The sequence below is a fragment of the Lipotes vexillifer genome, unplaced genomic scaffold (genome assembly GCF_000442215.2).
Source record: "Lipotes vexillifer unplaced genomic scaffold, Lipotes_vexillifer_v1.1 scaffold920, whole genome shotgun sequence".
Taxonomy (NCBI): domain Eukaryota; kingdom Metazoa; phylum Chordata; class Mammalia; order Artiodactyla; family Lipotidae; genus Lipotes; species Lipotes vexillifer.
In genome coordinates this window covers 161,611-176,045 of record NW_006783413.1, presented here as the reverse complement: position 1 = coordinate 176,045, position 14,435 = coordinate 161,611, and the positions used below count along the sequence as shown (strand labels likewise).

Sequence of the window (14,435 nt, the reverse complement as noted above, 5' to 3'; positions counted from 1 at the left end):
GAATTTTTTTTCTCTTTCTGACTTACTTCACTCTGTATGACAGACTCTAGGTCCATCCACCTCACTACAAATAACTCAATTTCGTTTCTTTTTATGGCTGAGTAATATTCCGTGGTATATATGTGCCACTTCTTCTTTATCCATTCATCTGTCAATGGACACTTAGGTTGCTTCCATGTCCTGGCTACTGTAAACAGAGCTGCAGTGAACACTGTGGTACATGACTCTTTTTGAATTATGGTCTTCCCAGGGTATATGCCCAGTAGTGGGATGGCTGGATCATATGGTAATTCTATTTTTAGCTTTTTAAGGAACCTCCATACTGTTCTCCATAGTGGCTGTATCAATTTATATACCCACCAACAGTGCAAGAGGGTTCCCTTTTCTCCAACCCTCTCCAGCATTTATTGTTTCTAGATTTTTTAATGATGGCCATTCTGACTGGTGTGGGGTGACACCTCACTGTAGTTTTGATTTGCATTTCTCTAATGATTAGTGATGTTGAGCATCCTTTCATGTGTTTGTTGGCAACGTGTATAACTCCTTTGGAGAAATGTCTATTTAGGACTTCTGCCCACTTTTGGATTGGGTTGTTTGTTTTTTTGATATTGAGCTGCATGAGCTGTTTATAAATTTTGGAGATTAATCCTTGGTCAGCTGCTTCATTTGCAAATATCTGAGGGTTGTCTTTATTCTTGTTTATGGTTTCCTTTGCTGTGCAAAAGCTTTGAAGTTTCATTAGGTCCCATTTGTTTATTTTTGTTTTTATTTCCATTTCTCTAGGAGGTGGGTCAAAAAGGATCTTGCTGTGATTTATGTCATAGAGTGTTCTGCCTATGTTTTCCTCTAAGAGTTTGATAGTGTCTGGCCTTACATTTAGGTCTTTAATCTATTTTGAGTTTATTTTTGTGTATGGTGTTAGGGAGTGTTCTAATTTCATTCTTTACATGTAGCTGTCCAGTTTTCCCAGCACTACTTATTGAAGAGGCTGTCTTTTCTCCATTGTATATGCTTGCCTCCTTTATCAAGACTAAGGTGACCATATGTGCGTGGGTTTATCTCTGGGCTTTCTATCCTGTTCCATTGATCTATATTTCTGTTTTTGTGCCAGTACCATACTGTCTTGATTACTGTGGCTTTGTAGTATAGTCTGAAGTCAGGGAGCCTGATTCCTCCAACTCCGTTTTTCTTTCTCAAGATTGCTTTGGCTATTTGGGGTCTTTTGTGTTTCCATACAAATTGTGAAATTTTTTGTTCTAGTTCTGTGAAAAATTCCATTGGTAGTTTGATAGGGATTGCATTGAATCTGTAGATTGCTTTGGGCAGTACAGTAATTTTCACAATGTTGATTCTTCCAATCCAAGAACATGGTATATCTCTCCATCTGTTTGTATCATCTTTAATTTCTTTCATCAGTGTCTTATAATTTTCTGCATACAGGTCTTTTGTCTCCTTAGGTAGGTTTATTCCTAGATATTTTATTCTTTTTGTTGCAATGGTAAATGGGAGTGTTTTCTTGATTTCACTTTCAGATTTTTCATCATTAGTGTATAGGAATGCCAGAGATTTCTGTGCATTAATTTTGTATCCTGCTACTTTACCAAATTCATTGATTAGCTCTAGTAGTTTTCTGGTAGCATCTTTAGGATTCTCTATGTATAGTATCATGTCATCTGCAAACAGTGACAGCTTTACTTCTTTTCTGATTTGGATTCCTTTTATTTCTTTTTATTCCTTTTATTTCTTTTTCTCTGACTGCTGTGGCTAAAGCTTCCAAAACTATGTTGAATAATAGTGGTGAGAGTGGACAACCTTATCTTGTTCCTGATCTTAGAGGAAATGGTTTCAGTTTTTCACCACTGAGAATGATGTTGGCTGTGGGTTTGTCATTTATGGCCTTTATTATGCTGAGGTAATTTCTTTCTGCAGGGTTTTTATCATAAATGGGTGTTGAATTTTGTCAAAAGCTTTCTCTGCATCTATTGAGATGATCATATGGTTTTTCTCCTTCAATTTGTTAATATGGTTAATCACATTGATAGATTTGCGTATATTGAAGAATCCTTGCATTCCTGGAATAAACCCCACTTGATCATGGTGTATGATCCTTTTAATGTGCTGTTGGATTCTGTTTGCTAGTATTTTGTTGAGGATTTTTGCATCTATGTTCATCAGTGATATTGGCCTGTAGTTTTCTTTCTTTGTGACATCCTTGTCTGGTTTTGGTATCAAGGTGATGGTGGCCTCGTAGAATGAGTTTGGGAGTGTTCCTCCCTCTGCTATATTTTGGAAGAGTTTGAGAAGGATAGGTGTTAGCTCTTCTCTAAATGTTTGATAGAATTCGCCTGTGAAGCCATCTGGTCCTGGGCTTTTGTTTGTTGGAAGATTTTTAATCACAGTTTCAATTTCAGTGCTTGTGATTGGTCTGTTTATATTTTCTATTTCTTCCTGGTTCAGTCTCAGAAGGTTGTGCTTTTCTAAGAATTTGTCCATTTCTTCCAGGTTGCCCATTTTATTAGCATATAGTTGCTTGTAGTAATCTCTCATGATCCTTTGTATTTCTGCAGTGTCAGCTGTTACTTCTCCTTTTTCATTTCTGATTCTATTGATTTGAGTCTTCTCCCTTTTTTTCTTGATGAGTCTGGCTAATGGTTTATCAATTTTGTTTATCTTCTCAAAGAACCAGCCTTTAGTTTTATTGATCTTTGCTATTGTTTCCTTCATTTATTTCTTATCTGATATTTATGATTTCTTTCCTTCTGCTAACATTGGGGTTTTTTTGTTCTCCTTTCTCTAATTAGATAGCACATCTTTTATCTCACACAATTACCATTTTGTTGTTGTTCTTATGGTGAGAACATTAAAGCTCTACTCTCACAGCATCTTTCAAATACACGATATACTATTGTTAACTATGGTCACATGCTGTACCTTAGATTCCTGGAAGTTTTTCATCTTATATCTGAATGTTGGTACCCTTTGACCAACATCCCTCCATTTCCCTCACCCCTCAGCCTTTGACAACCATCATTCTCCTCTGTTTCTATGAGTTCAATGCTTTTAGATTTCACACACAAGTGAAGTCATACAATATTTCATATTTCATACAGCCTATCTCCGCCTGACTTAGAGGGCAGTCTTAAATCGACTAACGAGAAGAAGGGTAGTACCATTTACAGAAATTGGGAAATAAGAAAGAGGAATAATGAAATTGGATTTTGTATGTATTGAATTAAAGATGTCTCTGGGACATTCAGCTGATATGTTATCTGCTGCTTAAAACTTTTCAATGGCTTTCCAAAGCTTTCAGGATAAAGTCCTCCAAATTAGTTTCTTTATTACGGCCTGTGAGGCTCTCCTCGGTCTGGTGTCCCTTCTTTACTCTGTTCTAACCACACTGGTCTTTCAGTCTTTGTTTGCCATGCTCCCTCTATTATTATTATTATATATATTTTTTGCCGTACGCGGGCCTCTCACTGTTGTGGCCTCTCCTGTTGCAGAGCACAGGCTCCGGATGCGCAGGCTCAGTGGCCATGGCTCACAGGCTCAGCCGCTCTACGGCATGCGGGATCTTCCCAGACCGGGTCACGAACCCATGTCCCCTGCATCGGCAGGCAGACTCTCAACCACTGCACCACCAGGGACGCCCTATTTTTTATAAATCTATTTATTTATTTTTGGCTGCATTGGGTCTTCGTTGCTGCGTGCGCGCTTTCTCTAGTTGCGGCGAGTGGGGGCTACTCTTCCTTGTGGTGTGCAGGCTTCTCATTGCAGTGGCTTCTCTTGGTGTGGGGCATGGGCTCTAGGCACACGGGCTTCTGTAGTTGTGGCATGCGGGCTCAGTAGTTGTGGCTCGTGGGCTGTAGAGTGCAGGCTCAATAGCTGTGGTGCACGGGCTTAGGTGCTCTGTGGCATGTGGGATCTTCCCGGACCAGGGTTCAAACCCATGTTGCCTGCACTGGCAGGTGGATTCTTAACCACTGCGCCACCAGGGAAGTTCAAGGAAAGATTTACTGATCAAATTAGGAAACTGTTTAAGGTGATTAAAAACTCATTCTTTTCCTCAGTTGCAAACAAATATGGGACAATAGGGGAATGGTTAAATTATGGTACAATGGAAGAATGAACAATATGAAAAACATTAAGGTAAAAGTAAATTTATTAATGTGGAAAGATGTTCAAAATATATGAACATATTTATGAAAAATGCAAGTTACAGAAATGCTCATGTTATGATCTAATTTTATAAGAATGCATGTTTTTTCATATTTTTGTTAATCTGTTTTTTTCTAATTTTCCTACCTTGTACATTAATTAATTATATAATTTAAAAAGTCACAGAGGCAACCTGGTGACTTGTTTTAGTTCTGGATCTGCTGTGACCCAGGACACGTTATTTTACTGCTTTGGACTTCAGTTCTCTATCTGTTAATGCGTATGCTTGGAATATGTAGTCAAGCATTTAGAATGCTTCTTTTCCATATTCTTTTAAAAGTCCATGTGACCTAATGAGGGTATCCAGCCTTGGGTGGCAATGGGGCTAGGGGTGGAGAAGGGAGTGTGTGTATGTTAGAGCTTTTGCTGAGGCTGTGGACCCAGGGGTTTCTTGAAGAGGCCAGGCCTGCGGTCTGCAGACACTGCCCACATGGCTTATGCATACTGGCTGTGCTCTACAGTTAGGTGGAAAAGCGGGTCCCCAACTTACAGCGAGAGGAACAGGCATACCACGTCAAGAAGGAGAATGCAAAACTAACACCCAGCCCTTCACTGCAAACCTTCCTCATGATCAATTACTATTTCCAAGGCCACAGTGTTTTCCTCAGAAAACTTTCTGTGGTATGTTTTTCACATTTTTTGACTGTGACCCATAGTAAGAAGTACAGTTTATGATGTGACCCTGTACACACAAAATTATAAACACATGTTCATAGACCTATAACTGAACCCAAAGTTTTGTGAAAGAATCCTAATTTTACTACATGTGATGCTCCCAGATATTTTCTATCCTCTCTATCCTAGTTCATTAAAACAATCATGATAGTGACTCTCTAAAATGATTTGATGAGGGACTTCCCTGGTGTCCATTTGTTAAGACTTTGCTTTCTAATGTGGGGGGTGTAGGTTTGATCCCTGGTTGGGGAGCTAAGATCCCACACGTTCATGGCCAAAAAACCAAAACATAAAACAGAAGCAATACTGTAACAAATTCAATAAAGACTTTAAAAATGGTCCGCATCAGGGACTTCCCTGGTGGTCCACTCGTTAAGACTCTGCACTCCCAATGCAGGGGGCCCAGGTTTGATCCCTGGTCAGGGAACTAGATCCCACATGCCGCAACTAAGAGCCAGCATGCTGCAACGAAGATCTCACATGCTGCAACTAAAAGATCCCACATGCTGCAGCTAAGACCCAGTGCAGCCAAATAAATAAATATTTAAAAAAAAATCGTCCACATAAGAAAAAGATCGTAAAAAAATGATTTGGTGACTTTGTAATGGGTCCGGACTGGCAATTTGAAAAACACAGCCTTAGAATCACTCTACTTTTTTGATTAGAGAACTATGCTTTTGTCTTTTGATTTAAAGATAGTTACCTCTTAAAGACAAGGATAACATTGTGGGGTATAAGGTATGCTTTTCCCTTGACTGGAGTGACACAAGAATTGAATTCTCAAGCCTGTCTTAAGAGTCTGTGTGGTTGGACGGCCTAGCAGATCTGCACTGATACGAATATACTTTTGAATGAAGAAAACCATACTGCATACAAGAGTTTGATCCTCTACCTGTGGGCATATTTAAAAGAATATTTATCAAAGCATTAAAAAAATTTATTGTTTATTTATTTTTGGCTGAGTTGGGTCTTTGTTGCTGCATGTGGGCTTTCTCTAGTTGTGGCAAGTGGGGCTACTCTTCGTTGCAGTGCACAGACTTCTCATTGCAGTCGCTTCTCTTGTTGCAGAGCACGGGCTCTAGGCATGCAGGCTCAGTAGTTGTGGCTCGTGGGCTTAGTTGCTCCTCAGCATGTGGGATCTTCCTGGACCAGGACTCGAACCCATGTCCCCTGCACTGGCAGGCGGATTCTTAACCACTGCGTCACCAGGGAAGTCCCTATCAAAGCATTTTTCACAGTGATAAAAAGGTGGAAATAACCTTAGTAGGAGAATTATTGGATAACTTGTGATATATTCATGCTATAAAAATAAAGAGAACAAACTGGTTTAATCCAGTATGAACATAAAGATCAGAGCAATGACTCACATTGGCTGGATCCTGGGGCATATAGGGGTTTATATATCAGAACTCCAGAAGGAGGGAAGAAATAGTGGATTGAAAGAGCATATAAATTATAATATATTTATATTTGGAAAGCAAATATCAAAAGCCATTACTTTTTTTTTCGTAACATGGACAACAAAACAGCAGAGCTTGACAGTATCCTCCTGGTTCCTGGGGGAGATACAGAAGGTGCTAGCTTTCCAAATCGTTGGGGGCAGCCCCCTCCTAGAAGTTGTAGTAGAAGTTTTAGGGAGCAGTCATAGACATTAATTAAAAAAATTTTTTTTAAATTTTATTTATTTTTTTGGCTGTGCTGGGTCTTTGTTGCTGCGCGTGGGCTCTCTCTAGCTGTGGCAAGTGGGGGCTACTCTTAGTCGCGGTGCGCGGGTTTCTCTTGTGCTCTAGGGCACGTGGGCTTCAGTAGTTGTGGCATGTAGGCTCAGTAGTTCTGGCTGGCGGGCTCCAGAGTGGAGGCTCAGTAGTTGTGGTGCACAGGCTTAGTTGCTCCATGGCATGTGGGATCTTCCCGGGCCAGGGATTGGATCTGTGTCTCCTGCATTGGCAGGCGGATTCCTTACCACTGCACCACCAGGGAAGTCCCGACATTAATGTTTATCAGCTAGAAGGCATGGGTTAAAAAAAAGGTTGATAAACACTTATTTGGAGACCTGAAATAACCATATGAAATTCACTTTTTCAAGAATGATTCACTGGAGGAAAATCAATGGTATGCATTTGGTTCTTACCGGCTTTTTCAGATAATGTAACAAGAGTTTTGAACAAAGGCCAGCCAATTAGGAGGGTTACTCTGTAAGTGACCTGACTCATTAATAGTGTATCGGCAAACTAACCACAAGCATATCCCAACACACTGCAGTCCTGCACAACCACTACTCTCTGTAAGGATACCAAGAATCACTATTAAGCTACTCAACTGTTAATGATGTCACTGCAGTGGATTTGGAGTTTATCTTCAAAGGAATTTCAATGAAGACTGAAGATAACATCCACCAGCAAAACAAACAGACAAAAACAAATAAAAAACTACTTTCTAGCCCTGAACACAGGATCTTGGAGTACTGCTATTCCCCCTTCAGTTTTCTAGGCCATTTTATGCCCATAAGGACAGAAAATGTAGAGCAGAGCCATTAAAAAGAAGGCATCAAAATCCAAACAAGACCCCAAGTCATTTTCATCACAAGGCTTTGATTTTGAGAGTAAATTGTGAGGACACAACAGAATTAGGCTTTAAGAGTGACGCTAAAACCCCTTAATTCCTAATGGAGAGGATTGAAACTATATGCAAAAGACACCTTGATTAAAAGCAAGTATGCTGAAATATCCACGATGTGCACCTGGGGTGTTTGAAAAATTAACAAAATCAGTTCTAATTTCTAGAGAAACAAGTGGTCCTGATTAGTGAGGAGTAAAAACAAATGCCTGGTGAGAAAAACCTGGCCTCTGCTGTGCTGGAAGGAGTCCTAGGAAGAAGAATGAGTTAAAAGGAAATCAAGTTGCAAAGATGCCACAAATTATATCTAATGATTACTCCTTTGGCTGATGGGTGGAACTGGGGTTTTCTGCCTCCCTAACAAGGATGAAAGAGGGATAAAAAGACATTGTCCCAAGAATGATGTGACTGTCAGAGGATTTGTAGAACCTAGGGAAGGCTTGGAAAAAAACCTCATGGGAGCAGGAGCAGGTGGTGGTGAATAAGAGGGACATGAGGTAGAACAGGGCTGTCTGACTCTACGATCTGGAGGAAATGAAAACAGATGACAACCAGAAACTTTCTTCAGGGAAGAGAAGTCTGTCTAGATGAATCTGTCAGGCAGTAAGACATATGTGGGCAGCTTGAAATGTGTGCGTGCAAGACACACCCATTCTCTGCAGAGCACATGCTTACAACGCAGTGGGATGATTTATAAGGGCAAAGTTGTGGGAGTAAGAGGAGGAGGGGCTGCTCCACAGCAGGAGCTGGTGGCAAAATAAGGAAAAGGAAGGCAGCTAGGGAACCTCTTCCAAAGCTCTCGATAAAGACTTCTGGCTGTGAGGAGCCTCTCAAGAGGCAGGAGTCTCCTCACTGGGCATGCTAAATGTAAAGCACATTTACTTGCTTTCATCTGATTCTTGGTATGGGAATGGCAGCTGTTTGAAAAAGGCTCAAAAGCAACTAAAAGTGATTGTTTGGAGGTTATGAAGGCTTCCCTAGGCAGGAACAAGGCAAAGAAAACCTCTGAGCTGGGAGACAGGGGAAAACAACCAGAGTGGGTTGAGCAGATGGAAAAAGGAATCCCAGTTTTTCACTGAGATTGAGAAGGAGAAAAGTCTAGATGGTTCCCACTGCCTTCCACAGAGTATGTGTTCTATAAATCTTGGTTCAACGAATGTTGCAGAGATAACTAGGCAACATAAAAAGTTTGAGACCTTTTCTCTTCCTCAAAGTTGGCCAGAGAGACTGATCAGACCAAATCTTCAGAACACAATTCTAGAAACTATACAGTCACCTGCTCATCTCATCACATCTACTCTGCTTCCCCAGAGGGGACCCTATCTGCTGATTCAGGGCTAGCAGGGATGAGAACAGGTAACCATACAGTAGTTATGGGTGATTTCTTTGACCACAGGAGAGAGCTACAGAATTTTAGAATTTGGCCAGTTTCCACAGCCACAATTATAAGAAAAAGAGAGACTAATATTACCAAAGTCAACAGTCCCCTGCATTTATGCTGTGTCCTGGGGGCACTGTGAACTGGCCGACAGGAGGGCAGCTGCCCTGAGGGCACGTGCAGTAAACTTAAAAGTGTATCTCCTCCCTCCTGGGTTTGGGCTGGAGAAATTTAGCATGAGATGAGCAGCATCTGCAAATAAGGGTGAAAAATTTCAAGGTGGTTCACAATTGGCTCCAGGTATAGCATGTGCCTAAAAGGTTGTCTGAGAGCCTCAAGGAAGCCACGTAACTAACACAGCAGGTGATTAGCCATAAGGGTATGGAAAACCAGCAGAACCAGGGTCTACAAAATGCAGAATGCACAGCAGAGACCCTAAGTTCACTGTGCACATCAACATCAATCTAGAGACTTTAAACAAAAATTATCAAAGAGTCTCCTTACCCTCTGCTCGTCTTTGAGGAATTCAAGCCCGAAATAGTCTGGCTGATCTCCAGTATCTCGGTCCTGCTTTAGGAATCCATCACCTCACCACAGTGCTCCTGGAGCCTGTTTCTAGTCAGCCATTCTGTTGCCTGGCAGTAGCCTATGGGCTACTTTTAGTTTTCATGTCTAAAGGGGTCTAACTGATACCTCCCTGTCTTCTTCCAGTCTCCTCTGTTTATCCAGTGCAGTGGCACTGGCTTCAGTCAGCCCAGGAAGACACAGTCACCCCTGACTGCACAGGACTCTTCTGGGATTTCCAAGGAGCAGGAGGGCTGAAGACTGAGTAAAAATGTCTTCTTGGACTCAGCTCAAGAGAATGAGGCGTGAGGGAGGTGCTGTTGTTGTTTAATATTTACTGGAAGTCCAAAAGCTCTAACAAACATGAGGACAAAATTATGGCATGATCTTTAGCCTCTAGAGGCCTGGGATGGGTCTTCATGAGAAGCTACAGTGCAGGCTTCCCACAGAAGCAGAGCAACAGTTAAGGAATGGCACACCATCAGTGACTGGCTGGTGTGATTGCACTTAGCAAGCAGAGCTTATCAGCAAGATGGAGAGACACTCCCTGTTCTCTGCTCTGGGGCCCTGAAGCACAGATTCAGCCCCATTTAATGCACTCATTACACCTTAATTATCATGACTTATTTGTTGATTCTACAGATATTTGCTGAGTGCAGCCTACTATGTGTTAGGCACAAATTAGGCGCTTAGTAACTGTTGGTAGATTGAACAAATGGAACCTCAGCCTGTGAGAAAGCAGTGTGAGTATGTGCGTGTGTAGGGGGCATAAGTGTAGGATTAAAAAAAAAAGTGTTGCTTGAACTAAATTTTGAAATCTGAGTGGGAGTTACCCCAGTGGATAAGGAAAAAAAAGGCATTCCAGGAAGAGATAAAAGCACACGCCAAGGCATGGAGCTATATGGAGACTCCATCATGGCTTAGATGGTATGAAGCCAGCCGGGTGTCAGATAGAAATAGGCAAAGAAACCTGCCTTCACATAAGAAGTAGCCCAAAGAACTGGTTTGAGATAGTATGCTTAAACTATTTGTCTAGAAGGGAATATGTATTTAGATTTCAGGGAGGAAAGAAAACACAGAGAATTGGATTTTCTGAGGCCAGGTAGCAGGACAGCCCTGATAAGTCCTAGGGTTGACCAGTGAGTGCATTGCTTGGCCTTCGGACCCAACAGGAAACTCCTCTTCATAGCCTAAGAGCTGGTAGGTAGAGGCTGTAGTAAATCATTGGGGCTTTCCCTCTGGAGACCCATAACCCTGATTAGGAGGCTCAAAAAACAAAACAAAATGAAACAAAACAAAAAAAAGGAGAGAAAACCAGCCAGCCAACCAACACGCTGTTGTTTTAGTAAGAAGACCACAGTTAAGATGAAACATTTCTGAAAACCAAATGAGATCATGTAAGAGGGCTTGTAAATTGTCACATATTATCCAAATATAAGGTACTGTCATTATTATCATAGAGGGCCAAGAGTGGCCAGTTCACTCAAAGTATACGGGCGGAAGTAATTCTGGCAGGGCAATGGCATGGGGGCTAAGGATGTGGCTGCCAGAGGAGGCACAGAACAGCAGTGGTGCTTCAGTGATGCCTGGGAAAAGGTATACTGTATGATGATTCCTATAGATACTCTGTAAAGCTGTACTTCTCTTTTTTCTTCTTACCTTTTATAGTAAATGATTAGAGAAATGCAGACTGATCCTATGTGAACACCTCAAGGGCAAGGAACTCTCATATTTATCTAGCATAGTGCCTGGCAAGTGGGTAGCACTTAGTAAATGTATATGGGTCTCTGAGTGGATTGCTGGAAGGGGAGGAAGGATGAAGGCGGATGTTATAATAGAAAAAATAGTCATGTCTCCAGCTGGACACTGATAGTCTTGGTTTCTTGGTCAAAAGCTGGTAAGCATTTCTGTCAGAACTTGGTCATTAAGATTGAGGGGTTGGAGTGGATAATGATATTCCCATTAGAAATGAATAAAGCAATTTGGGAAATGAAGATAGCAGAAACCAAGAGCACTGCTGGAGAAAAGCATGTGGGACTGGAAGATAATAGATTCTGTAGCTAAAAAGAAAGGAAATTTTTTGCATAAATATGATCCACTTAGGAACAGGTGTACTGGAAAAAATACAAGGAGTATGAGAAATGGGCAGGGGAAGGTCCTACTATTTATGTGTCTGAGGAAGAGGAAGCATTGTCTAAAGATGGCAAATGTAGGAGGAAGAAAACCATAAGAATGTGGTCAGAGATGATGAGGAAGATTAAAGGCTAAAACATCCAGACTCATTTGTGTACACTCAAGTGAAATTGTGTGAGCCATGCTCTCCCCTTTTATTTCTCTTTAGAGAGAGCTTTTTATTTTAAATGAAGATTAAGGCCACCTGGTGACATCCTTCATACCCACTGTGGAATGATTTGATTTGCAGACTCACGTTGTGATTAGAGGAGACAGTCAGTATTCTTAGGATTTTGTCATCTTAATGTTTACCCAATGCTGGACGTCAAAGAAGTGATATCCAAGGTCCAATATCTGGGGAGCACCTGGAGCTATCTAGCAATTTTTCCAGGGTCATGAGTGGGTGTGATACCAAGAGCCCTCAGTAAAAAGACCAGTTTAGGAATAAAACCCAGTGACAAATCTCTGAATCGGAGCAAAGATCATATTTGCAGGCTTGCTCTGATTTTCTTAAAAAAGATATATATCCCTGTTTATTTTGGTGTGTTAAACTGATGAAAGGGGTTTGAATTGAAAGGGGATTATAAACAATTCTCTAATGGGGAGGTGCTTAACCAATATCAGCCTTTGTCAGAGTTTGTTCCACTGAGCTGTGCATGAGATGCCACACCCAGGTGGTTCTGTTTTCTCACAAGCCTGATCTCCCTTCTCACTATGTAACCCCAGGAGCCCAGGGAACCCACCTCTGTTAAAGGAGGATGTCACTAGGTTTGGCTATGTGGAAGGAGAAAGGAAGGGGAACAGGAAAACTCTTCCAGAATACTCTGGTGAATTCCACTGCTTAGCTCCCTCACCACTCCATTTTTGGACAAGAAACCAGAGTCTATCCTTGGCTCCAAAATCACACCCTTGGGATTCAGGTGTAATGAAAGCTACTACAGCCCAGGGGGTGAGATGAGGGTGCATCACTATGTCAGGCACAGACCCTCTGCATTCCCCAGACGATGGACTCCCAATAAACCTTCCTTGGCTCTGAGCCTTTCCTGCCCTCCTCCTCATCATGCAGAGGCACTGCTGGGCAAGTATCCTGAGTGGTATCTGTGGACCAATGTCTGCTAGTGCATAGAGTCAGATGGCCACAAAGACACTGTAGGTCATGCTTCCTAAAAGTGATCCTGTCTCTCTGTCCTCTTCCTCAAGGATTCTGCAAGCAGGGAGGGTAGTCTCAGAATACTCCATCCTCCTAAGGGTTCCACTAGATCCCCAGAGCAAGTCCTGTCAAAGACCACACCCAGAGGCCTCTCCCAGACCCAATTAAGTGCAGAGCCACCCAGAGGCATAATTACAGTAGGGTTACCAGTGAATGAAGCCACACCCTGAAATTTGGGGATTCAGTGGAAATCAGTTCCTACAGCACACTCATCCCCAATTAAACTGTCTTCATCCACTTAATTAATCATCACATTTACTGAGCGTATACTATTGCAAAGCCCTGTGCTTGGTATCTTAATGCAATTTATTAACAAATAAACATTCTTGCTTCTGCCTCTCCTTGATACCCAAATAAACTTAGAAAAACAGATTTCATGATTCCATGCTTTGTGACCTTGGGCAAATTGCTAAACCTGAGTCTAAAGTGCCAAATGTTTAAAGGGATAATTTCATAAGGCTGTTGTAAGGATTCTATGAGATGTTAAACATCCCTGGTTTAGTACTTGGCACACTGGTGCTCAATAATCCTACATATCCTTTTATCCTTCCGTCAAAGGATTTTCTTTACAGGACCTGGCTGAGTCAGTTATTCTACCTGATTTTACTGCTTTCTTCCTGAGGGTCAAGCCCAGGGGCTCAAATCTCTTTTCTTTGCTTCAGAGGCCTCACTGGTCCTCCCCTCTTGCACCCTGTGCTCTGATAGAAGTTCCTGCCTTAAGCTTGGAGCCAACTGGGCTACCACGGAGAATACAAACTCTAATGGGGTGGGGGACGAATGGACAAAGGTGCAGCCCCACAGGACCCCTGCCTCTCGACCACGCTGGAGAGATACAAGTTGGGAAACACTGAGCCCTGAAGGAGGTCAAAGCCAAAGACCTTTGAGCATACGGGAAGTTACTCCTGGCCTGGATCCCACGGCAGGATCCTCTCCTTCCAGTCAGAGGTTTCTTCCAGGCAGTTCTAGGGCACAGTCTCAGGTCCTCCTATATACACGGGTCCTCTGTGGGGTCCGTCCCCACGGTGCAGGCTCCTAGGGCTCCCCTATGTTCCCGAATGGTCTTCCACTGAGACAACACCAGAGATCACCCTTGCCCTCCCGTAGGTACACAGTCTCTCTGGGGATGGCGTCCTCCACACTGGGCCTCCCCGTGGCAGCAAATGCCGAGAGAGCCCTGGGAATCTCCACTCGCACAGGGGTCTTCCATGGGGGCGGCTCCGCACACCGCCTCCGGGACTCTCCCAAGGGGTAGAGGCAGGGATACTCAGGGTTCATCCACTTACACAGGGACCCTCTCGGGACAGCTCCCACACAGCACCTCTGAGTCCGCGGAGGGCTGTCCGCTGCCCGCAGACCCGCCCCTCACGGTGCCTGCCTGGTCCCCGCCGCCCCCGCCCCAGCTTACCGGGACTGTCAGGGTGAGGGATGCGGGTCCGGGGCTGGCGGACTCTACACCGCGGGCCCCGCGCAGCCCATGGCCGCTCCGGAGTCGGCGTGCTGCGGCCGAGCGCCGGGAGCAGGCTGCGCGAGCGGAGCACCAGGCTGAAGCGACGGTGGCGCGCGCGCCCAGAGCATACCCACCCTCCCCGCCCCGCGTGGCTGCGG

General features: G+C 43.2%; 1 protein-coding gene across 1 annotated transcript in view; it reads right to left on the bottom strand.

Moving 5' to 3' along the window:
- Window positions 1–14,435, bottom strand: part of PHF24 (PHD finger protein 24) — a 23,798-nt gene that overhangs the window by 8,273 nt on the left and 1,090 nt on the right. The window lies entirely within an intron of this gene.